This window comes from Ipomoea nil, unplaced genomic scaffold (genome assembly GCF_001879475.1).
Source record: "Ipomoea nil cultivar Tokyo-kokei standard unplaced genomic scaffold, Asagao_1.1 scaffold1474, whole genome shotgun sequence".
In the NCBI taxonomy this organism is placed as follows: Eukaryota; Viridiplantae; Streptophyta; class Magnoliopsida; order Solanales; family Convolvulaceae; genus Ipomoea; species Ipomoea nil.
The window spans coordinates 426,019-450,223 of NW_017617902.1; the positions used below are offsets into that span (position 1 = coordinate 426,019).

A 24,205-nucleotide genomic window follows, 5' to 3' on the forward strand; every position below is an offset into this window, starting at 1 on the left:
CTTCTTTTTAAATATATATATATATATATGCAAATATGCAACTGCATATAGGCAACAAATCTGTGAAACCGTCTTACGGGTCTCAATCTGTGAGACATGTCAGATCTTTTATTAATGAGTCAAATCCTTTATTCAATGTATATATTAATAAGAACCAAACATGAAACCTTTGCTTTTCATTTACACGATTGTAAATCACCATTACAAAAACAATTTAAACATTATACAATTGAAATATATTCATTGCAGGGATATTTTAAAGGAGCTTTGAATCCGATTAATTATCAATTGTCAATGACATTGATATTCAAAAATTAAACTCCTGACGACTTGTTTCTTAACTAAACATGTATTCCAGCTCTTCTTCTGAAATACTCAAACAAAAAGAATAAACTTTACTCTTAAAAATTGGTTAACATGCTGAAATATTATTATTATTATTATTATTTTTTGACTTCTAACCCTAATTGTGGGTAGTTTATTTTTTTTTTTTTTTGTTTTTGTTTTCAAATCATATCTTCCATGTATGTACGCCCGACATACTCTTCACTGTATGCGCAATATAATTAGGATTAAAGGTGTTGGTTTTCACAACTTCGATGGTTGCTCGGCAGGCCAACACTACTGGATAAGGGAATAAGAATGTTTATGCGAGATTATGAAAATAAAGATAAAGCAATAGAGAGAGAATAATGCGATACTATTTCTCTAGGGTTTGACCCTGATAAGTGCATTTTTGTATATATTTTTACCCCTTCTTTAACCCATTTTATTTGTAAATTGCTTAAAAACTTGTGTGAATTGTGACTAAGTTATGTTGGTTTTATTTCAAGGTGCAATCATTCACAACAAGTGAGAAATTTCAATGATTTTTAGAAAGATCCTAACAATTCTTGGACTAAGAGATCAATCAAAGAGTTTGGAATGCATTTAGGAATTTCAGGAGTACCGTACTGCCTCCCTTACGCCCATCCATCAGCCCATCCAAGATCTGAAAAAAGAAGCAGGTGGCGTACGCCCTGCCGTACGCCCGTACGCATCTCTTCTCCCTGATCCAGTTTTCACTGGAAATGCACCAAAAATCGTACCCCCTGGCATACGCCCATCCCTGAGGGCGTCCCACTGTGCTCTGCTCTATTTAGGCGCGTTTTTGTGTCATTTCAACTCGGTTTTGACCCATGGTTGAGCCCTAGCTTCTCTCTTTCACTTCCTTTCATATTGTAGTGTTAGATTAGGTTTAGATTTAGGTTTCTTAACATTTTTCAAGCTTGTAATCAAGGATTCAACACTTGGATTCCAAGATTTACCATCCATTTCTTAGTGAAGTTTTCTTCTCCCTTTTATCTCTTTATCTTGCAATGTTTATGCTTTACATTTATGTTTTTGTATTCTTTATGCTATTGAATCATGAGTAGTTAGTTTATGGACTTGAGTTAGGGTTGTATTATCTATCTTGATGCTTGATTTGTGATTATTGTAAAAAAGGGGAAGAACTCCAACCTAGGGTTCATGTGTTTGTGAAAGTTTTGTATTTATATCTTGTTAATGTTTGATGTACACATTCATTAGCTTGTTTTTGGAGGATTCCTTGCCTCAACGAGAGTTGGGTGATGAATCCAAGCCACCCCTTGCATAGACCCGATTTCTTCCTACGAAAATAAGGGAAATTGGGGGCTTTAGATGCTTTGTGTGCTTGATGGACTTGGAATTGATTCACCACGAAAGTGGGGCAATTCTTTGTTCTAATCCTTGTTTATTAATCACGAGAATGGTTCGTAGACTAGGATACCTACGTGTATTCCACTTGTTTCCTTGGGTACTTGTTCTCCCTAATCCCTTAGGTTGTTAAAGCATCTAGATGATAATGCTCCCTAACTTGAGTCTTATTTCTTTATTTTGTGTTTATCTTTGTGTATATGTGTTAGTCTTATCATTTCCTTAAACTTGTAGTTTGCTTAGCTTCTTGTTGATTTCCTTATGCTAGTGCCTAGTTTATTGTGATTGCATATTGCGTGACATATCCCCCAATCCCCTTAGGATGATATTTCACACCTGAGCTCACATCTTATTTTTGCTACATCAAAAATTGGCGCCGTTGCCGGGGATTGGCAATTTGGTGGTTTTATGTGATTGCTTGTTTTACTAGCATTAGAGTTTAGGGAATCTTAGGAGACTAAGCTTTTTCTTTCTTTTTGTTTGTTTTTGTTGTTCAAGAGCTTATTGTCTTACCTTGATTGAGATTTGGTTGAAGGATCTTTTCTTTGTGCATTCACTCTTAATTGAAAAGGAAGAGTTTTCACCACTAAATCAAGAACTTTGAATTATGGAGGGGTATGATTTCCAAGAGCAAAGAATGTAGGTTTCATAGATGGTAAGTAGGGCTGGCGTGCAACCAAGCTTAAGGGGGAATAGGGCTGACTTAAGGGCTAACGTGCTGTCAAATTACTGCCTTTTCCGTATGAACTAATTAAGGAAGCTGCCTAATGAGCGAAGATCGCTTCTGTAGAATCCGCTGAATGCGTTTCTGGGTGTGTGCCCGGTCAGGAATGGTCTCGGCTACGCGGGGCGCCCTCCTAAGTCCTTGTTTTCATATAATGACATCCCGTCTGTAGAGCTTGGTCGCCCAACCGGGTCCAGAAAAAGCATATGATCAGGGACGCACCGCCCGTGTGGCCTAGTCGCCCGCCCGAACCCCATGGGTATTCAATCGGGGACACGCCGACCGCCGTGACTGGTCGTCCAACCGTAATACATCCAAGAGCCAGCCCGGGGACGCGCCGGCTAGCGGGCTGGCCGCTTTAGGAGTGCTTGCCGGCCATTGTGAGGCGCCTCTCATCGTGGCTGAGGGGTCCCTGGCGATCCTCCCCTTGTTAAGTAATGAGTCATCTCTTGGTCTGGCTGCCTTGTCTGACCTCCCATCCAGGGGGCTGATTTGGGATATCTATCACCAATCCTTCACTTTTTTAGGCTTTAGCTGAACATTAACCTAAAAAAGTAAAGAAAGAGAAAAGAACACAAGTTCCCCACGCACCCTGGCCGCCTGCCATCTTGATTTGCCCTGATTCGTCCGCAACCCGAGCAGGTTCCTGGCTAATTCCGCTTCTCCCAACTGGTCTCGTTGTTCCTGACTGGTTCTGCGGAGCAGTACGGTCGCGGTAGGCTTAATCATGACTTTTCCACTAATTCCGCCGATTACGTCTTCAAAACGTGTCTCTTCATAACCATCATCTCAAATGTAACATCAGCGCCCCCCGTCCGTCCGATCTAAGACACGCGTCACAATCTCATTGCCCGTTTAACCTTATAAATACCTTTTTTCCTCCTTACATTTTCCTCCTCATGCTTCTCAACTTTATCCCGTCCTTCCACCTTCTCTTCTCCAACACTACGGGGTAATGGCCAGTTGGCTGGCGCCCAATGCTTGCTGCTCGCCGGCCACCTTCCTCACCTACTGTCATCGCCTTAGGGTGGAGGATTCCCTGTCCTTATTCCAATAGCTTTCCCAGATTACAAAAGTAGGCCAAGTCTCCTCGGGTTTGGTACAGCCACTGCCGCGTCGAGAATGCAACCCACCATAAGGATCAACGACAGCCAGGCTGGTCTTTTAAGTACGTACAGGGGAGTTAAGCAGAGAGAAAGGATCCCTTATGCTGGTGTAAAATCTGATGGGCGCTTCACTAGTGGAGCAAGTGCAGATTCAAAAGAAAGAAAATTTTTCTCGCCTGTAACTACCCATCGAAGGGATGGTAAACATCCAAGAAGTTGACATCTTCTTCGCAGATATAGTACATGTCCGTGAAGGATTTCGATTTCCAAAAACCTTTCGGTATATCTTCGGAGCAAATTTAAGCTTGAACAGGACTGTGTCGTGCTCCTTATTACAATAAGGAGAGTGCCTACATGTCTCCGCAACATCCCCAAACCAAAGTTCGAGCCTGCCAAGAGAACGCTCCAGCTGGGCAGGGGTGAACTTTAGAGTTGACTAATCGTCAATTTTCTCTCTCTTTTCGCTTCTTTTTCGAATGTGATATGGCCTTTAGGACTTTTGAATGCAAAACTTGCCCGGCGGGATTTTTGTTTATCGACTGCTTTCTTTTCCTTTCGGCCTGTTTATTTTCTGAGTACAGTTGTCCGTCCGCGTGGCATGGACGGGCTCTAGAGTTGCCACATCCTTCGAGGGGTGAGGCTGGCTGCCTACGAGCCCCCGAGGACTACTTCAGAAGGTCGAGTGTAACACCCCAAATTTTGAGATATTTAAAACTTATAAAATATAGGCGAATCTATTATTAATTCCCCAAACAGAGCATAAACTAAGCATGATAGTCAGGGAGCTATGCCACACCTGAGCTAGAGAACTTAGATGCACAGGCTAAACTAACTAACAAGGCGTAATCAGTACTAATATGTAAATCAAGGCACGCCGGCCATCTCATTAATGTTAGGGCTATCTAACTAAGTCCACGAGTCCACTAGCGTGCTCCGAAGCTACTCAACTGTTCCTGAAAAACATTCGGTGTAACAATCGTCAGCGAATAATGCTGGTAACCCACTCAAACGAGTTAAGTACAATATAGGTAGATATAAAAAACTCATTTTGAAACTGGAATACATATATACTTACGAGACGCTAATTTAAATCCAAGATCCAGACTCAAGACATAATAACAGACTCAACAGTTTAAAATAATCATAAGGACTAACATGCTTCCTAAGAACGCAATACAAGACATAACAGACATATAAGCATATGAATAACAATTAGAGGCATCGAAGGCATTCAAGACAATCAATTAGCAAGCAGTCATCAAAGCACACAATTCATCCTCCAACCTTATAGCAAGTTCCAATCTTGTAGCTCCCATCCGTCCTTATATCAGTTCCAACCTATACCTCCAGGCCACCCTTATATCACCACCCCTTATTCCTCAGGGCAACTACATGCCCCCAACGACAAACGACCTATCAACCACCAACATATCAAGATGGTGCTGCAGTGCCATTCACATGATCCGCACCTCTAGTGCCAATATCAAGGGGTTAGCGCATATAGCCCTAACATGACACCACAGCACTTATAACCTGACCCATGCTCAACGGCAAGCTAGTCGAAGGTGGGTGTGTGCCTTCAGCACAGCCACCGCTATGGCATGTACCTTTAGTACAATGACCGGGCGCAAGTGGTGCCAATCTCAAAAAATTCATTTCCACCAATCACAATCTCATCATCATTAGTCACACTTGCCATTGCGCAATGACCACGATACTCATCACCATTCAATCAATCAACATATAAGCAGATAGCAATTAAGACACAACAACAACGATACATATTACACATAAGTTCCTAGGACGATACCCAAAACACCAAATGAGACTCATACACGATAAACGGGGTACAACGGGACACAACGGGACACGAGGAAACATCAAATGGGGAAAGGCACCACGAACCACATCGGGTTTCCAGCGGGTGGAGGACCACCCGCCGGCGGCGACATACTATTCAAGCGGGTGCCCGGCGAGCAGTTGCCTGCCCGCCGGCTGGAATAGTAACCACGGGCAGTGGGTAGGTGGCGGGCACCCCTACCCCACCTGCCCCCCACTAACTCTCAGGCAACTTTCGGTCCCGGGATCTCTCGTTGAACCCGAAACCATGTCTAAACACATTCAAACACATAATGACAACACCACGTATTCAATTAACGGGATTAAATGAAGAATCATACCAAATATGTTCTAACACGACTTCTAAACATACAAGACTCCACATTAATCATATAAGGGTTCAGGAGAATCCGGAACCATAGGAATATCAAGAAATCTATATGCAAGGTCCTAAACACAAGTCCTAGGCTAGACTCAACACCTGATCATGCATAATCCCACCCAAATATACCAAGATCATCATAATACGAAATTCACAATGTAAACGCTAAGGCTCTAGACATAATGAAAATACAAGATCATTCACATAATCAATTACAATGTCAAGAGCATCATGATTATCACAAAAACACAATATAAACCCTAGGCAAAGCTCTATCAAGACTCAAACACAGAATCATATATCAAAGGATCGAATGAATAAGATATAGCAAGGAAAATGGGTTTTGTAAGACATGGGTTACCTCTTAGCCCTAACCAATATCCCTGGCTACTAAGGTTCTTCCCTAAGATTCTCCTTCCAATTGATCTTCCTAGGCTTGTTGGTGGGGGATTTCCTCGGTTGGAGTTCCTGCGAGTAATTTCGAGTGAGGGAATGGAGAGGAAGGGTTCCATCTGTTTCCTAATCTCCTATTTATATGTTTAGGGGAAACCTATTCAAGGTCTGAATAATAAGGCTCGCTTACCTTATTCCCTGTGAGCTTAAGGTTCCTGGTTCAGGTAAAGGTTCACGATTCATCATGGACCACCTGGGTTAATTAAGGGAATTATAATTAGATTAAATCACTTTTTAATTATTTTAATTAGCAGAATTAATTTAATAATTAATTCGGACTTGAAGGTCGTAACACGGGGTGTCATACCCTCCCCGTAACAGAAAGCTTTGTCCCCGAAGCTTAGACGTGATGGGGTCGAACATCCTTTCTTAGCCTAAGGTTCAGTCTAAGTTACCTTGTGCGAATAGTTCGGGATAGCGTTCTCACATGGCGCTTTCGAGCTCCCATGTCGCTTCATCGGTCCCGTGATTGGACCAGAGGACCTTAACCATCTCTATGGTCTTCCGACGAGTTGCTTTTATCTTCGTGTCCAGGATTTTTACAGGGTTTTCCTCGTAGGACATGCGTCATCCAAACACACGACTTCGAGTTGTAGTACGTGGGCTGCGTAGTGTATATATATATCTTTAGTTGTGACATGTGGAATATGTTATGTATTCGTTCTAGTTCGGCTGGCAATGTGAGGCGGTAAGCTAGGTTCCCGACATTTTCCAGGATTTCGTAGGGACCAATGAATCTAGGGCTTAGCTTTCCATTCTTTCCGAACCTCATCACTCCTCGAGTTGGTGATATTTTAAGCCAAACTTTCTCTCCTGTAGAGAATTCGGCTTACTTCCTCCCTAGATCGGCGTAGGACTTCTGTCGATCCTGGGCAGCCTTCATTCTCTCTTGTATGTTGATGTAGCAAAAATAAGATGTGAGCTCGGGTGTTTTATGTCGTCCTCAGGGGATTGGGATTTATGGCACGCAATACGCAATCACAAGCAACTAGGCACTAACATAAGGAAATCAACAAGAAGCTAAGCAAATAACAACAAGTTTCAAGGTTACGGTAACTAAACAAAGTAACCAAACACATATTAATAAGATATAAACACGGAATAATAAAATGGGACTCAAGCTAGGGAACATTATCTTCTAGATGCATAGCACACCCTAAAGATTGGGGAAAATCACACTACCGAGAAATAGAGGGGATGCACGTAGGAACCCTAGTCTATAAGTCACTCACGTGAGCAAATTAACAAGGATTAGAACAAGGAATTGTCCCACTCTCGTGGTGAATCAACTCCAAGTTCTTCAAGCACACAAAGCACCAATAACCCCCAATTTCCCCTATTTTCATAGGAAGAGATTGGGTTTATGCAAGGAGTGGCTTGGAATCTTTACCCAACTCTCATTGAGGCCAAGAATCCTCCCAAACATGTTAATGAATGTTTTACACCAAGCATTAACAAAATACAAACACAAAACCTTCATAAACTCAAGAACCCTAGGTTAGTGTTCTTCCCCTTTTTGCAATAATTACAAATCAAGCATCAAGAAAGATAATACAACCCTAACTCAAGTCCATAAACTAACTAATCATGATTCAATAGCATAAAGAACACAAAAAACATAAATGTAAAGCATAAACATTGCAAGATGAAGAGATAAAAGGGAGAAGAAAACTTTACTAAGAAATGGATAGTAAATCTTGGAATCCAAGTGTTGAATCCTTGATTACAAGCTTGAAAAATGTTAAGAAACCTAAATCTAAACCTAATCTAACACTACAATATGAAAGGGAGTGAAAGAGAGAAGCTAGGGCTCAACCATGGGTCAAAACCGAGTTGAAATGACCCAAAAACGCGCATAAATAGAGCAGAGCACAGTGGGATGGCCTCAGGGATGGGCATACGCCAGGGCGTACCATTTTTGGTGCATTTCCAGTGAACACTGGGTTTTGGGCAGAAATATCGTACGCCCTGTGGGATGGGCGTACGCCACCTGCTTCGTTTTTCAAATCTCGGATGGGCTGATGGATGGGCGTACGGGAGGGGGTACGAGGCTGCTGAAAATTCCTAAATGCATTCCAAACTCTTTGATTGATCTCTTGATCCAAAAATTGCTCGTATCTTCCAAAAATCATTGAATTTCTCACTTGTTGTGAATGATTGCACCTTGAAATAAAACCAACATAACTTAGTCACAATTCACACAAGTTTTTAAGCAATTCACAAATAAAATGGGTTCAAGAAGGGGTAAAAAATATAGACAAAAATGCACTTATCAACTCCCCCACACTTAAACTTTTGCTTGTCCTCAAGCAAAGACAAGAAATAAATCACTATCCTAGCAAAGAAATTGATCATACTCCCAATTTGCACAACCAATCAAACCACAATCCAACTTGCTACAAAACAACTTGTTTCAAGAATCACCTTAGCTTGGCACACAAGTTTCATTCTCAAGCCAATAACCAAGCACCAAAACCATTAAAGTACGTGAGGATCAAGTGTGCACAAATGCTAAGTTTAGATTATGCAAAACTTGGCTTTGAATGAGATTCCATAGGCTTGCCCTTCATACTCCCACTAGTTCAACTCCAAGATTGCATGCTAAGATCAAGTAGGACTTTTATTTGGCTTGTAATGGGGCTAAGGGTGAAAGGTTAACAAAGAAGGGGTAAGGAAAATAAACAAAGGAGAGAACTTCACATTTTTTCACAATTAGAGCTCGAAGAGATATACCTTCTATGGACAAAGGAGCAATTTACAATTGACACAAAGCAATACTCGAAAGAGGTGGGGGTTGAGTACAACTTTCAACACAAACTAGAATCAAACTTAAGCTTTTATTCTTCTTATTTTCTTTTCATTTTTTCTCTTTTCATCTCTTTTTCATGACTTTTTTTTTTCTCAATTTTCTCATCATCATTTTTTCATTTTTTTTTTCAAATCAACCAACAAACTTATTCAACGAATCAAGACCCCCACACTTAGACAAAATTATCAAGAGGATTTCTTACAAAACATGCTCCAATAAAGATCTCTTCAAAGAAAAAGAATAAATGCTCTATTCTCTCAAGGGTGGAGGGAAACATTTTGGCACGGGGTTAAGGGTTAAATGATGAGGGTTAACACAAGGAAAAACAATCACAATGAAGGGACAAGTGCTTAGCACTTATTAAACAAACACAAAAGGCTCAACGGGGACAACTAGTGGTAAAGACATGTGTAAAGGGTAGGCTTGAAAGGCTCGGGCTAAACAAAAATGGCCTAAATCATTTCTAAACATGCAAATCTTAGACTTCACACGAGGAGTAATAAGACAAGTTCTAGCAAAACAACCATGACCGGAATCTCACATAAGCCTTCACTAGCAATGCATAACACACAAGATCAAGAATTGATTCAATTATTAAGTGGTTAACAAGGCTATTGGCAAGATAATAGATCAATCATGTATTACCCCTTGGCTCATCAATCACAAGTTGAATTGCAACAAGTTCCACCAAAACAAACCACAAACCAACAAAGAGGGAGTAATCACAACTTCAAGCAAGGAAAAGCAATTTACCAAACACTAAGCACAATGAGTCATCCAAGCAAAGTTTCAAAATTTTCAATTTTTTTAGAAAAAAAACCCAAATTATCCCCTCCCCCACACTTAAAGGATACATCGTCCTCGATGTGAAAGATAACAAAGAACAAGGGGGAAGGATATCACAATAAGTACAAGGAGCTCAATCTCTACTATCTACACCGAGTAAAGCACTATACACAATTAAAGAAAGTAGAGAAGGTAGATGAGACTCCCTTAATGAATCTTCTTGTGTCAAAGAATCACCGTGAAACCTTCTTGGAATTGAGCATACTCCTTAGTGTCATTCCTAGAATCAAGAGCATATATACATGAAAGCACAAGTGGAAGCATGATATATCAAAAATAAAAGTGTTAAGAAAAATAAAGAAGAAAGTAAAGTGCAATAAAATGAAAGATAACATGGGGTGCCTCCCATGAAGCGCTAAATTTAATGTCGCTAGCTCGACTCAACCTCCCAAGTAAACCATAAAAGGAATTGAGAATGAAGATCTCATTCTTTACATCGACCTTTTCTTCCAAAAAGCACTTCAAGTGGTAGCCATCAATAAATTCTCTTAAGCTCATCTTCACCACTTCAAAGTTAAAGAAACTATGCTCATCAAAATCAAACTTCAAACATATCCCTTCCTCAAAGCCATTTTTAATCCATAAGTCAAACAAGGATTTCTTCCTAAACATTGCTTCTTGGTAGTAGAGATGAGATTGACCAATCCCAAAGTCTCCATTCTCATTCTCCTCTTGATTTCCCTTTTCTTGAGCAAGTAATGGAAACCTTGGGTCTTCGTCATGCACCAATAGGAAGTAAGAATCCTTGGATATGAATATAGGCCAATGAGGACCTCCACTTTCATAAACATTGACACCTCCCGGTTCCCAAGTTATTCTAAAGTTCTCGTCCAAGAGAGTGTCATCCAATAGAGGGCATTCCTTGTTTGTGCCACACATTCCATCAACTTCATCATTCTTTAGCATTTCTTCCATTGACTCATTCTCAAGTTGCTCCTTATCACCATTATCTTGCAACTCTACACTTTCTCCCCAACTTGGTGTCTCCATCTCAATGCATTCATCATAGCCCTCATCATCTTCATCTTCACCATCAATGTCCTCACCTTGCTTTTTATTTTCTTCAACCACATATCCTTCATTTGGCAAGAGCAACTCTTGTAGAACATCTACATTGGAAGACAATTCTTGAACGGGTTCTTGAGTTGTCAAACCTTGTATTCGAGCCATCATGTTGTCTAGTAGAACTTGTTGCTCATTCATTTGCTTAAGCATGTTGGCCATCATAATCTTCATCTCCGGATCTTGATCAAATGGGTTGAATTCTTGTTGAGGTTGATGATAGAGTGGTTCTTGAGGTTCCCATTGATTATTGGCATATTCATCCTCACTTGGTTGCATTGGATAGCCCTCATCCTCAATGTCATCATCGGGTACAATAGTGACTCCCTAACGCCTAGCCAATGCCAATGTCTCCCCATCTACTACATACCTCCCAACACTTGGTGAATGAGTGTGATGATCATATGGAGGTTGAGTGTCTTGGGGGTGTGGAGTGTAATGAATGGGTGATGGATATGGATTTGGAGAGTAATCTTGTGGTGGGAAAGGATGTTGAGGTGGATTGTAGTCTTGTGAACATTGAGGGTATTGATCATTAAAAGCATATTGGGGATCTTGGTATTGTTGAGGATAGAGATTATGGTATGGAGGTTGGGAATGACAAGGAAAGTCTTGGTAGGATTGTGGTGGGTAAGGATTTTGGAAGTTTGGAGTGTATTGAGAGTATGAGTTTTGGGGGTGAAATTGTGGTGGACAAAAATATTGAGATTGAGCATCATAGTAATGGTTAGGAGGTGGGGGTTGAGTGGTGCAAGGATCTCCATATCCATCATGTTGGTTAACCCCATAAGATTGAGAATCATAATATCCTCCTTGGAATGCATACTCATCCATGGTGAAAGTTCTTGATTGAGTGGTAAAAGCTCCTCCTTTTGAATCTAGAGTGTATGAACAAACTATGGATCTTTCAACCGAAACTCAAACAAGGTAAACAATTAGCTCTTGAACAATAAAAAGAAACAAAAAGAAAGAAAAAACTTAGTCTCCTAAGATTCCCTAAACTCTAATGCTAGTAAAACAAGTAATCACATAGAACCACCAAATTTCCCATCCCCGGCAACGGCGCCAATTTTTGATGTAGCAAAAATAAGATGTGAGCTCGGGTGTTTTATGTCGTCCTCAGGGGATTGGGATTTATGGCACGCAATACGCAATCACAAGCAACTAGGCACTAACATAAGGAAATCAACAAGAAGCTAAGCAAATAACAACAAGTTTCAAGGTTACGGTAACTAAACAAAGTAACCAAACACATATTAATAAGATATAAACATGGAATAATAAAATGGGACTCAAGCTAGGGAACATTATCTTCTAGATGCATAGCACACCCTAAAGATTGGGGAAAATCACACTACCGAGAAATAGAGGGGATGCACGTAGGAACCCTAGTCTATAAGTCACTCACGTGAGCAAATTAACAAGGATTAGAACAAGGAATTGTCCCACTCTCGTGGTGAATCAACTCCAAGTTCTTCAAGCACACAAAGCACCAATAACCCCCAATTTCCCCTATTTTCATAGGAAGAGATTGGGTTTATGCAAGGAGTGGCTTGGAATCTTTACCCAACTCTCATTGAGGCCAAGAATCCTCCCAAACATGTTAATGAATGTTGTACACCAAGCATTAACAAAATACAAACACAAAACCTTCATAAACTCAAGAACCCTAGGTTAGTGTTCTTCCCCTTTTTGCAATAATTACAAATCAAGCATCAAGAAAGATAATACAACCCTAACTCAAGTCCATAAACTAACTAATCATGATTCAATAGCATAAAGAACACAAAAAACATAAATGTAAAGCATAAACATTGCAAGATGAAGAGATAAAAGGGAGAAGAAAACTTTACTAAGAAATGGATAGTAAATCTTGGAATCCAAGTGTTGAATCCTTGATTACAAGCTTGAAAAATGTTAAGAAACCTAAATCTAAACCTAATCTAACACTACAATATGAAAGGGAGTGAAAGAGAGAAGCTAGGGCTCAACCATGGGTCAAAACCGAGTTGAAATGACCCAAAAACGCGCATAAATAGAGCAGAGCACAGTGGGATGGCCTCAGGGATGGGCATACGCCAGGGCATACCATTTTTGGTGCATTTCCAGTGAACACTGGGTTTTGGGCAGAAATATCGTACGCCCTGTGGGATGAGCGTACGACAGGGCGTGCGCCACCTGCTTCGTTTTTCAAATCTCGGATGGGCTGATGGATGGGCGTACGGGAGGGGGTACGAGGCTGCTGAAAATTCCTAAATGCATTCCAAACTCTTTGATTGATCTCTTGATCCAAAAATTGCTCGTATCTTCCAAAAATCATTGAATTTCTCACTTGTTGTGAATGATTGCACCTTGAAATAAAACCAACATAACTTAGTCACAATTCACACAAGTTTTTAAGCAATTCACAAATAAAATGGGTTCAAGAAGGGGTAAAAAATATAGACAAAAACGCACTTATCATATGTGCTTGACCTTTGTTATGGTGTCTTGTAGATACTGGGGTCTCAGGGTCACTGGATTGACCATGTCCTCCCAACATATGGGGGTCCTACATTTCTGGCCGTATAGTGCTTCGTAGAGTGCCATGCAGATGCTTGCGTGATAACTATTGTTGTAGGAGAATTCGATCAGATCTAGATGTTCCTCCCATGTTCCTTGGAAGTCTAACATACAAGCTCTCAGTCTGACCGTCGGTAGTGGGGTGGAAGGCGGTGCTCAATTTTAGTCTTGTCCCCAGGGCCGATTGTAATGCCCTCCAGAATTGCGCGAGAAACCTGGGATCCCTTTCAGAAATAATATTTTGCGGAACCTCGTGATATTTGACTACTTGACTTATGTAGGCTTTGGCTAGTCATGTCACTGTCCAAGTCTCTTTTATGGCAATAAACCGCGCTGTCTTAGTTAGCCGATCCACTATCACCCAGATTTTGTCTTTTCCTATTGGTGTTGTGGGTAAACCTCCTACGAAGTCCATCGAGATAGAATCCCACTTCCCGTGGGGTATCTCGAGGGGCTGTACGAGTCCCTTGGGTTTGCATCGTTCGGCTTTCACTTTTTGGCAGTTCAAGCATCTGCTCACAAAGTCTGCTACTTCCTTCTTCATGTTGGGCCACCAAAATAACTTCTTCACATCTTGGTATAATTTATCACCTCCGGGGTGCACTGAGTAAGGTGTACCGTGCCCCTCTTCTAGGATTTGTCTCTTCAAGTGGGGGTGTGTTGTAGGTACGCACCATCTTCCCTTGTAGTGGATGCTGCTGTCATCATATAGTTTGAACGGCTCATCCTTTCCTTTGGCCATGCCGAGATGGATCTTCCCCAGCTCAGGATCTTGTTGCTGTCCGGCTTTGATTTCTTCGAACAGTGTGGGTATGATACTGAGATTAAATAGTTGGATTTCGGAATCTGTTTGTCCTTGCTCCACTATTTCCATATTTAACTTCTGGAATTCTCTACATAGCTCGCCTGACAGTACCCACGTGGTGTTGATGGAGTGGCTTATTTTTCGACTTAGTGCGTCTGCCACAATGTTAGCCCTTTCTTCGTGGTATTGGATATCCATGTCATAGTATTTTATGAGTTCTAACCATCGCGGCTGTCGCATATCCAGATCCTTTTGAGTGAAGATATATTTCAAGCTTTTATGGTCTGTGTAGATCTTGCATTGTGCCCCATATAGATAATGCCTCAAGATTTTTAGAGCGAACACAATGGTAGCTAGTTCCAGATTGTGTGTGGGGTAGTTTTCCTCGTGAGTCTTGAGTTGCCTGGATGCGTATGCTATTACCTTGCCGTTTTGCATTAGCACGCATCCCAGTCCCTATTTAGAAGCGTCGTTGAAAACTTCGAATCCTTTTATTCTTGAGGGTAGCGCTAATACTGGGGCTGTGGTTAGCCTCTCTTTCAGTTCCTGAAAGGCCGAAGCACAATTGACATCTCATTGAAAGGGAATTTCCTTCATCATGAGCCTCGTCAAGGGTTGGGCTATTTTGGTGAAATCGGGTACAAATCTTCGATAGTAACCGGCCAACCCAAGAAAGCTCCTAACCTCTGGAACTGCCTTTGGTGTGGGACATTCATTGACTGCGCGGATCTTGGTCGGATCTACCCTGATTCCCTCCTTGGTTATCACATGGTCTAAGAATGACACACTGTCCTTCCAAAATTCGCATTTTGGGAGTTTGGCATATAGCTGATTTTCCGTCAGGGTTTGTAAGGTTGTGCGGATGTGTTTCTCGTGTTCCTCCTTGTCTTGTGAGTAGACCAAGATGTCGTTGATAAATACAATGTTAGTGTTTTTAATTGTTCGATAAAAACCCCCACCTTATAATTTGCAATATTATTATGGCCTACTAAGATAGCTTTAGCTTGAGTCTGTCCATCTTTACAGACACTGATCAATCAGAAGCAACAACAGAAGGACTGACACTAAAGATTTGTTTTAGGAAGCAGATTTCTATAAGGTTGTACGCGGTTTACTAAAGGCAGTTTTGGAAAGAAGATCAGCGAATATTTTCGGGAAAGGTATGGACCTAATCTACAAAGATTACATTCCTATATTGCAATCATACCTTCTACAATCAAAGATATCTATGGAGAGTGTTTATTGGTGGAACTATAAGTACTCTTATTCATCAAGAATTAGGGTTACGACTTTGAGACAGAAGAAACACTGCATACAGTTTTTATGAGAACTCATCTTTGATTTGATTACTCCTTCTCAACACAATATGTGTATGGTGATTATGACGATGAACAAGAGAAGGACACTGGTTGCTTAAACGAAAGGACACTACGATCACAAGTTGTGGGAACAACTAAGTAGAGCGTCACTGAAGTGGACTGCATCAGAGTTGGCTCTCCAAGTGAAGGGATTTCCTTGGACTTCTAGATGCGTGGCTCTCCATCTTCAACAATCCACTAGATCTGTGTAGACTGGGTACGTACCTTGTGTGGGGCACTTGGGTGAGATTATTGTTTCTCTAGCGTTGTACACTTGATTATGTTATAGTGGATTGGACGCCTAAGTGATCATCCCCCAGACGTAGATACACACTGTATCGAACTGGGAAAACATCTTGTGTGTTGATTTGTTATGATGTCTCTCTCGTTTACTCGCACTGTGATCTATCTTACTGATTGATCTTATCAACAAATCAGTCACTCTAATTCAACAGTCCCACTACATTAAAATTGACTAAGAGTGAGAGAATGCAAAATTACATGTGGTATCAGAACTTTTAAGTCTACATAGTGACTTGATCCTTACGGGAATTTATTTTTTGCATTTAGTCTCTCTCTTTTGGCTGTCTCTCTGTGTTCTTGTTGGCTGGTCCCCTGTGTTTAGGATGGATGCAAATATGAAACCTCCTGAACTAGATGGTCACAACTACTCATTCTGGAAGGCTCGCATGGAAATCTACCTTCAAGCACAAGGTACTAGGGTGTATCAAACTGTTTTGTCTGGTTGGAGCAAACCAACAACTCAGAATCTTGATGGAACTACTGGTGAGAAACCCATTGAAACCTGGACAGAAGATGAAATAAATGCCTCTGATCTGAACAACAAAGCCTTGAACTCAATTGTTGGATCTCTGCATGAATCTTTTTTTACTCTATTACGGGAGTAAAAGAAGCCAAGCGTGTATGGGAAATACTGGAAACAAGATTTGAGGGTACTAGTGATGTCAAACAGTCAAAACTGCAGATGGTTCTATCAGAATTTGAAGCTCTCAGAATGAACGAAGAGGAAACTATTTCAACTTTCCACAGCCGGGTACAGAATCTTATGAATAGAGCTACTATTTTGGGTGAACCCTTCACTGATGAGAGAGTTGTCAAAAAAATCCTTCGATCCTTACCAAAACGCTTTCGAATGAAAGTAACAGCCATTTAGGAACATACGGGATGGGAAAAGAAGAGTGTGGGAAAACTTATGGGAAGTTTACACACATACGAACTTGAAGTTCTGGCTGATGATGATTGTAACACCCCAGATTTTCAAGACTTTTTTAAAACTTATAATAAAGGTAGAATCTTATTAAATCCCAAGATATAATACAAGCGTTCGGGGTGCTATGCCACACCTGGGCTAGAGAACCCAAGTGCACAGGCTAACTAACTAATATCCTTAAAGCGTGATTACATAAACGTGGCACGCAGGCCGAAAGGGAAACTATCTACTTCTACACTCCAAGTTCTAGCGCGCTCCAGTGACTTAATCTTCTGTGCCTGAAAGCCAAATATATCTGTTCAGCGAGAGATGCTGGTAACCCACTCCAACGCGATGAAATACAATACATATAGAGATATATATAGATATACGAAAACCATTTTGAGAATGAAGATATATCCTACGAACTCTAGCTTTAAAACCGGGGATGACTCGACAGATAAGGCTAGACCCAAGCAACAGTTATAACAAGCATATGCAGTTCACAACAGATAAGGCAGATAAGGCAAGGCATAAACAATAATCGTAACCCAACATAAACAGTCCCCAACATAAACCCCATAGTCACATCCCCCAAGACGCTCATAATCACAACTCATCAATATCACAACACATAGCACACTTTGTTGGCGCCACAGGACCAATCGCATTCCCATACATGAGGGTCAGCGCATATAGCTCTGACACGGCCCCGCAGCACCATGCCCCGTATCGCAACACGGGGAGGTCGATCGCAACCGATCGATGAACCGCAGCTCATCATAATGTTTGATCGCAACCAAACAGTGGACCGCAGCCCAAGAGAGTGTCATCTGACCGCAGCCAGGAAAAAGGACGAACCGCAGCTCGTATAGAAACGTTTGATCGCAACCAAACGGTGGACCGCAGCCCAAGAGAATGTCATCTGACCGCAGCCAGGAATACCAATCTGACCGCAGCCAGCTTCTGAACCGCAGCTCAGGATAACCAATCCGATCACAACCGAATTGGGGTAACACACACACATAACACATAGCAAGCACACGCAACCCACATTACACATTGGGAAGGGGTATAAAACGTATAACAAAACTATGCGTGATCCATCACATACTAGGAATAGTCTTAAGGGATTCATACTTTTTCCACCTAGGTCAACGGGATACCAATTCAACTAGCATGCAATATATTAGACTCGTAAACCTACGAACGGTACCCGAAACATCAAACTAGACATAGGCACGACAAACGAGGTCCGTTGGGACACCACGGGGAACGGGGAATCATCAAACGGGGAAGCCGGGAACCCGAGGTAGGGTGTAAACCAGCGGGTAGCCGGTGGGTGAGAGTTCACCCGCCGGCTGCCCGCCGGCGGCCACTGTTCCGGGCAGCGGGTGCCCGGCGGGCAGCTGCCCGCCCGCCCGCCGGCTGCCCGCTGCCGGCGTTGCCCAAGAAGGCCGCGGGTAGGTGGCGGGTGGCCTACCCCCCACTGACTCTTAACACACAATTTCGCCCCGGGAACCGTTGTGGAACCCGAAACCATGCTTAGACACTTTACAACGTAATTCACCACACCACATAGACAATTAACGGATCAGATACGATAAACGAACAACACATAACCTATCATGCTTATCTAAACATAAACAACACCCAAACATGCGATTACCCCACCCGATAATCCAAGAATAATATCATACGATACAACCTAGGGTTCTAATTACTTTTATACCAACCAAGAATACGATTCGTCTTCTAATTGCAAGATTCGGTAAGAACAACACATAAGCATCAAGAACAACATACAACTATCAAGAACAACACATAATCATCAAGTATTCCATATAATCATCGAGATCCCCATGTAATCATCAAGAACACCATAATTATCAAGAATCTCCCAATATCAAGATTATCAAGATCCCCCATGGGATCATCACACCAACCATTAATAACAACATCATAATCATCAATACACAATAATATGGGGAAACCCTAAGGGGGAATCATAGCTATGAAAATAGGTTTTGTTGAGACATGGGTTACCTCTTAGCCTTAATTAATTCCTTGGCTATGAATGGTCTTTCTTTAAGCTTTCTTGATTTCTTGATTTCTCCTAGGGGAATTCTTGGAACTCTTTGGGTGGTGAGAGATTATTGTGGTGGGGATTCTAGGTGCCTCCTAAGTTCCCTATTTATATATTTAAGACTCCTAATTAGGTCCTGAATGGTATGGGTTTACTAATTCTATTCCTTATAGGGCTAGGGCTTGTTTTAGGGATAAGGGTCCATGGTCCATAGTGGACCATATTAATTAAAGAGAATCCTAATCATAATCTGAATAGTAAAAGGCCTACTTCCTTTATTCCTAATAGGCTTAAGACTCTTATTCGGGCAAGGGTCCACGGTTCATGGTGGACCTCACTAATTAATTAAAGGTAAACCTAACATAATTAAATCATATTTAATTATTATTAACGGGATTAATTAAATAATTAATCCGGGATTGAAGGCCGTAACACGGGGTGTTACACTCTCCCCCCCTTACGAGAAGCTTCGTCCCCGAAGCTTGGAAATCATTGCAGGGTTAACAAGTCAAGAGGAGAACCGTGGTCCTATAGAGAAGGTATTCCACGGGGAAACTGTATACCTGCACGCCTATGTGTGTTGGGTTTTTGGGAACGATTAGGTTTACAGGGCTAAGAGAGTGGGTTTCAAACTTGAGGACACGGTGAATTCAGGAATTAGGATCAAGATTTCAAGGTTGTGAGGTTGCCACCTTGTATGGAATCGTTAAAACATGGAATTAAGAATGGGGTATGAAGGGTAGAAAGGATTTTGAAATAAGGAGGGGGCCGATTTTCCGAGGGAGGGAAAGGAATTCGGCTAGGATGGTTTAAGGTTTCTTGATCCCAAGTGAATAATCTGGTTAGATGCTTTGATCACGATGCGTCGACGAGCTGGTGATCCTCCTTCCTTGGTGTTGGCACTTGCTTGACTCTAAGATCCTTGTTAGACCTTGCTTCCCAGGCTAAGGTTCCATCCTTCTCTTCTGTCTTGAGGGAATTTCCCGAGGTGATTTAACACTTACTTCTTTGATGCGCCCAAGGTCTTGACCAAGTTAGGTCAACCAAGCCAATTTCTTAGGGCGCACTTCCCAAATTCTTCCCAAAGTCTCTTGGGAGTCGATGGACTTTGGGTTGAATTTCTCTTCTTATTGAATTTCATCTCCTCTTTAGTGGATGAAATTCTTAGTAAGACTTCATGTCTTACCCGGGGTTTGGCTTGTTGTGCCCTTTTTGTGTTATTTTTAATGATGAAGGTGTCCTTGCGTGCCCTTTTCCTTTTTAAAGCACAGTCGGTTACCAAATCTCGTTGTGGGATGACTCGGTGACTTTACGAGTCATCTCATTTCCTTGTGGGTCCTTAATGACCCTTGGAGTCTTGGCGCGAACGTGCTCTTTACCCTTTTGCTTAGCACCATGGACTACGTAGTTCTCGATTCCATACAACTTGTAGGGAGTCCTCTGATTTGCTCGAACGACATCCATGGTTTGGAGGAGCCCTGGTTCACCCTTAGCATTTTGACTTTTAAGGTCTTCATGGGTTCTTAGCACGAGTTCCCAACTTGCCTCCTTGGTTTGCGCAATCCTTTACGCCAAACATCCCTAGTCAGTTGTATCGTAGGATCCAACTTCAATTACTCGTGCAAGGTAATTGATTGTGATTTCCCGATGGTGCCTCGTGCATGAAGGTCTTTTACGTAGGACACTATGTTTGGGTGGTCCATGGTTTCTTATCCGAGACTCACATTCATCAATCGAGGCACACAAGTGCGCCTCAAACCAATAAAATGAGGGGTTAAGAAATCAGCACATTGTACCAGTGGGTGCGAGGTGGGCGGTCGTCCACCTGCCACGCTCCTGCCAAGGACCCGCCAAGGTCCCGTCAAGGACCCGTTGGGGACACGCGGGAAAGTGACTAGGAAGAGTCAATTCCTTCGGGAAAGACCCCAAAAGTGCACAGATTCATGTCCTGACAAGTCCCATTCCCTTGTGCACAATAAAAGGGACTTGGATACATAGGATGACCCATCGTACAATGTTTATTGATCCTTAAGCACGAGTTCTAGAGGTAGATATACATATATATATCTATGTTTTCTTGGTCTGGGTTAAAGGGGTGTAAGAAGTGCAAGGGCTAGGTTTCAAAGTCGAGGGACGGATAGGGTCGATATTTCCAAGGTCGTAATACAGGAAGGAAGGTTGCTACCTAGTACGGGATTGTTTGTAATGAGGGATCACGAGCGAGGTTTGGAGTGATAGGACGGATTCTTTAACGAAATGGTACTTGATCGGCAAGGGGAGGGAAAGGGGCTAAGGACTCTTGGCTTCGAGTGATTATGCCTGTCTGGGGCTTGGTTGTGGCGTACAGTCGAACTGGTGATCCCTTTTCCTTGGCTTTGTTTGATTCCAAGATTTTCGTTTGATCTTCTCTTCCCGTGTTGAAGTCCCCTTCGTCTCTATAGCTTCCAAGGGAATTCTCGTGATGGTTTCCGTGCACGTTCCCCTCGGATGTTCAGAAGTCTGGACCCATTCGGTTAGTGGGTCAAATCCCTAGGTCTTGACTCCTAATCCTTGCCGAGGGTTTTTAAGGGTCAAGGGGGTTTCAGGTTAGTCCTTCTTGTTCTATTGGGTTTCATCCCTTCCTTAGTGGATGAAATTCTTAGCAAGGCTTTATGTCCTCCTTGAGGTTCGGCATGTTGCACCTACTTGACGATGTTTTCTGTAGCGAGGGCCCCTGACACATTGTTCTCTTTGGGACGTATTTGTTTGCCCGCTCTTGTCAACGCATGGCGTTCTTCGGTGGCGTATGTACCGGTTATGGTTTCTTGTAAAGCCTTCATGGTTTTCGTGCAAGGGTGGGATGGTACGTATTCGTAACTTCCGCCTACTTCGCCGATTCCTATCTAACAACTTATTTTAATGTCGAATCAACGAACGCCGGTTCTTCACGCCCCTGGGCGGGGTAAGGGCTTTATACTGCTCTACGGTTTTTAACAGGGTTTCCAAAGGAGGGAGAATATAAACTTAGAGTAATGGCGATGATTCCAATGCTCATAACAATATAGGGTTTCCGAGGGTTTGGGTTAGGCGCAACCAAGGGTGAGCAAGGTCACGACGGTTGTGAATTTGCTCTTAAGGTAATTAAGGATTCGGGGTGGGAGTTTTCAACAAATAGGGATATCTAGATGCTGGGGTTTCAGGGCGGATGATATTTTAAACTGGGGTGGTAGGGTCGCAAGGTGTCGCGATATACTTACCTTGCACCCAAGGATTTAACTAATGGTGTCGTTCATTCGCTACTTTAATCAGCGTCCTAGTTCTCTTTCCTGTTTGTTGTAGCTGCAACCTGGGTTTGCCGAGATAAAGCAACTTGTCGGAAGGTGCATGTCATTTGTCTGGATCGGGGGTTATCGTGGTTAACCCTGGTTTGGTGAGTATTGCAGTCTGTCCCTTTTAGTAGTCCTGACGTCTTGGTGCAACGTCTTTTCACCGCCTCTTCTTAGTAGTCATCCAAATCTTCCTTTTCTTTGGTCACAGTCCTTCTCAAGTCCTTTGACGGGAGTTAGGACGAGGTGATTTATCGGGTAAGTGTACGTTACCCAGTTGTGGTAGTAAACTTATCTATTCGCACCCTTACCTGGCGTGGTAAGCGTAGGGGGAGGTTCCTTTAAGTTAGAGAGGGATGAAGAGGGGAGGTTATGTGTAGGTTTCACAATCTCACTGCGCGTCCTAAGATTCCTGAATCCTATGTTCCTAGATACCTAGAGTTCAAGCCTAATGTCCTAAAGTCCGGTCTTAAGAGTCTTATCCTAGGGTCAAACTTAGGCTCTGATACCAACTGTAACACCCCAGATTTTCAAGACTTTTTTAAAACTTATAATAAAGGTAGAATCTTATTAAATCCCAAAATATAATACAAGCGTTCGGGGTGCTATGCCACACCTGGGCTAGAGAACCCAAGTGCACAGGCTAACTAACTAATATCCTCAAAGCGTGATTACATAAACGTGACACGCAGGCCGAAAGGGAAACTATCTACTTCTACACTCCAAGTTCTAGCGCGCTCCAGTGACTTAATCTTCTGTGCCTGAAAGCCAAATATATCTGTTCAGCGAGAGATGCTGGTAACCCACTCCAACGCGTTGAAATACAATACATATAGAGATATATATATAGTTATACGAAAACCATTTTGAGCATGAAGATATATCCTAGAACTCTAGCTTTAAAACCGGGGATGACTCGACAGATAAGGCTAGACCCAAGCAACAGTTATAACAAGCATATGCAGTTCACAACAGATAAGGCAGATAAGGCAAGGCATAAACAATAATCGTAACCCAACATAAACAGTCCCCAACATAAACCCCATAGTCACATCCCCCAAGACGCTCATAATCACAACTCATCCATATCACAACACATAGCACACTTTGTTGGCGCCACAGGACCAATCGCATGCCCATACATGAGGGTCAGCGCATATAGCTCTGACACGGCCCCGCAACACCATGCCCCGTATCGCAACACGGGGAAGTCGATCGCAACCGACCGATGAACCGCAGCTCATCATAATGTTTGATCGCAACCAAACAGTGGACCGCAGCCCAAGAGAGTGTCATCTGACCGCAGCCAGGAAAAAGGACGAACCGCAGCTCGTATAGAAACGTTTGATCGCAACCAAACGGTGGACCGCAGCCCAAGAGAATGTCATCTGACCGCAGCCAGGAATACCAATCTGACCGCAGCCAGCTTCTGAACCGCAGCTCAGGATAACCAATCCGATCGCAACCGAATTGGGGTAACACACACACATAACACATAGCAAGCACACGCAACCCACATTACACATTGGGAAGGGGAATAAAACGTATAACAAAACTATGGGTGATCCATCACATACTAGGAATAGTCTTAAGGGATTCATACTTCTTCCACCTAGGTCAACGGGATACGAATTCAACTAGCATGCAATATATTAGACTCGTAAACCTACGAACGGTACCCGAAACATCAAACTAGACATAGGCACGACAAACGGGGTCCGTTGGGACACCACGGGGAACGGGGAAACATCAAACGGGGAAGCCGGGAACCCGAGGTAGGGTGTAAACCAGCGGGTAGCCGGTGGGTGAGAGTTCACCCGCCGGCTGCCCGCCGGCGGCCACTGTTCCGGGCAGCGGGTGCCCAGCGGGCAGCTGCCCGCCCGCCCGCCGGCTGCCCGCTGCCGGCGTTGCCCAAGAAGGCCGCGGGTAGGTGGCGGGTGGC

The 24,205-nt window shown here is 42.6% G+C and overlaps 1 long non-coding RNA gene across 1 annotated transcript; it reads right to left on the reverse strand.

The window, feature by feature from the left end:
• Positions 1-1,037: 1,037 nt before the first annotated feature.
• Positions 1,038-10,400, reverse strand: LOC109188725. Its single transcript, XR_002055484.1, has 3 exons — positions 10,317-10,400; positions 1,495-1,500; positions 1,038-1,049 (listed from the first exon to the last, which is right to left on the reverse strand). It is a non-coding gene; the product is annotated as an uncharacterized LOC109188725 (long non-coding RNA).
• Positions 10,401-24,205: the final 13,805 nt, after the last annotated feature.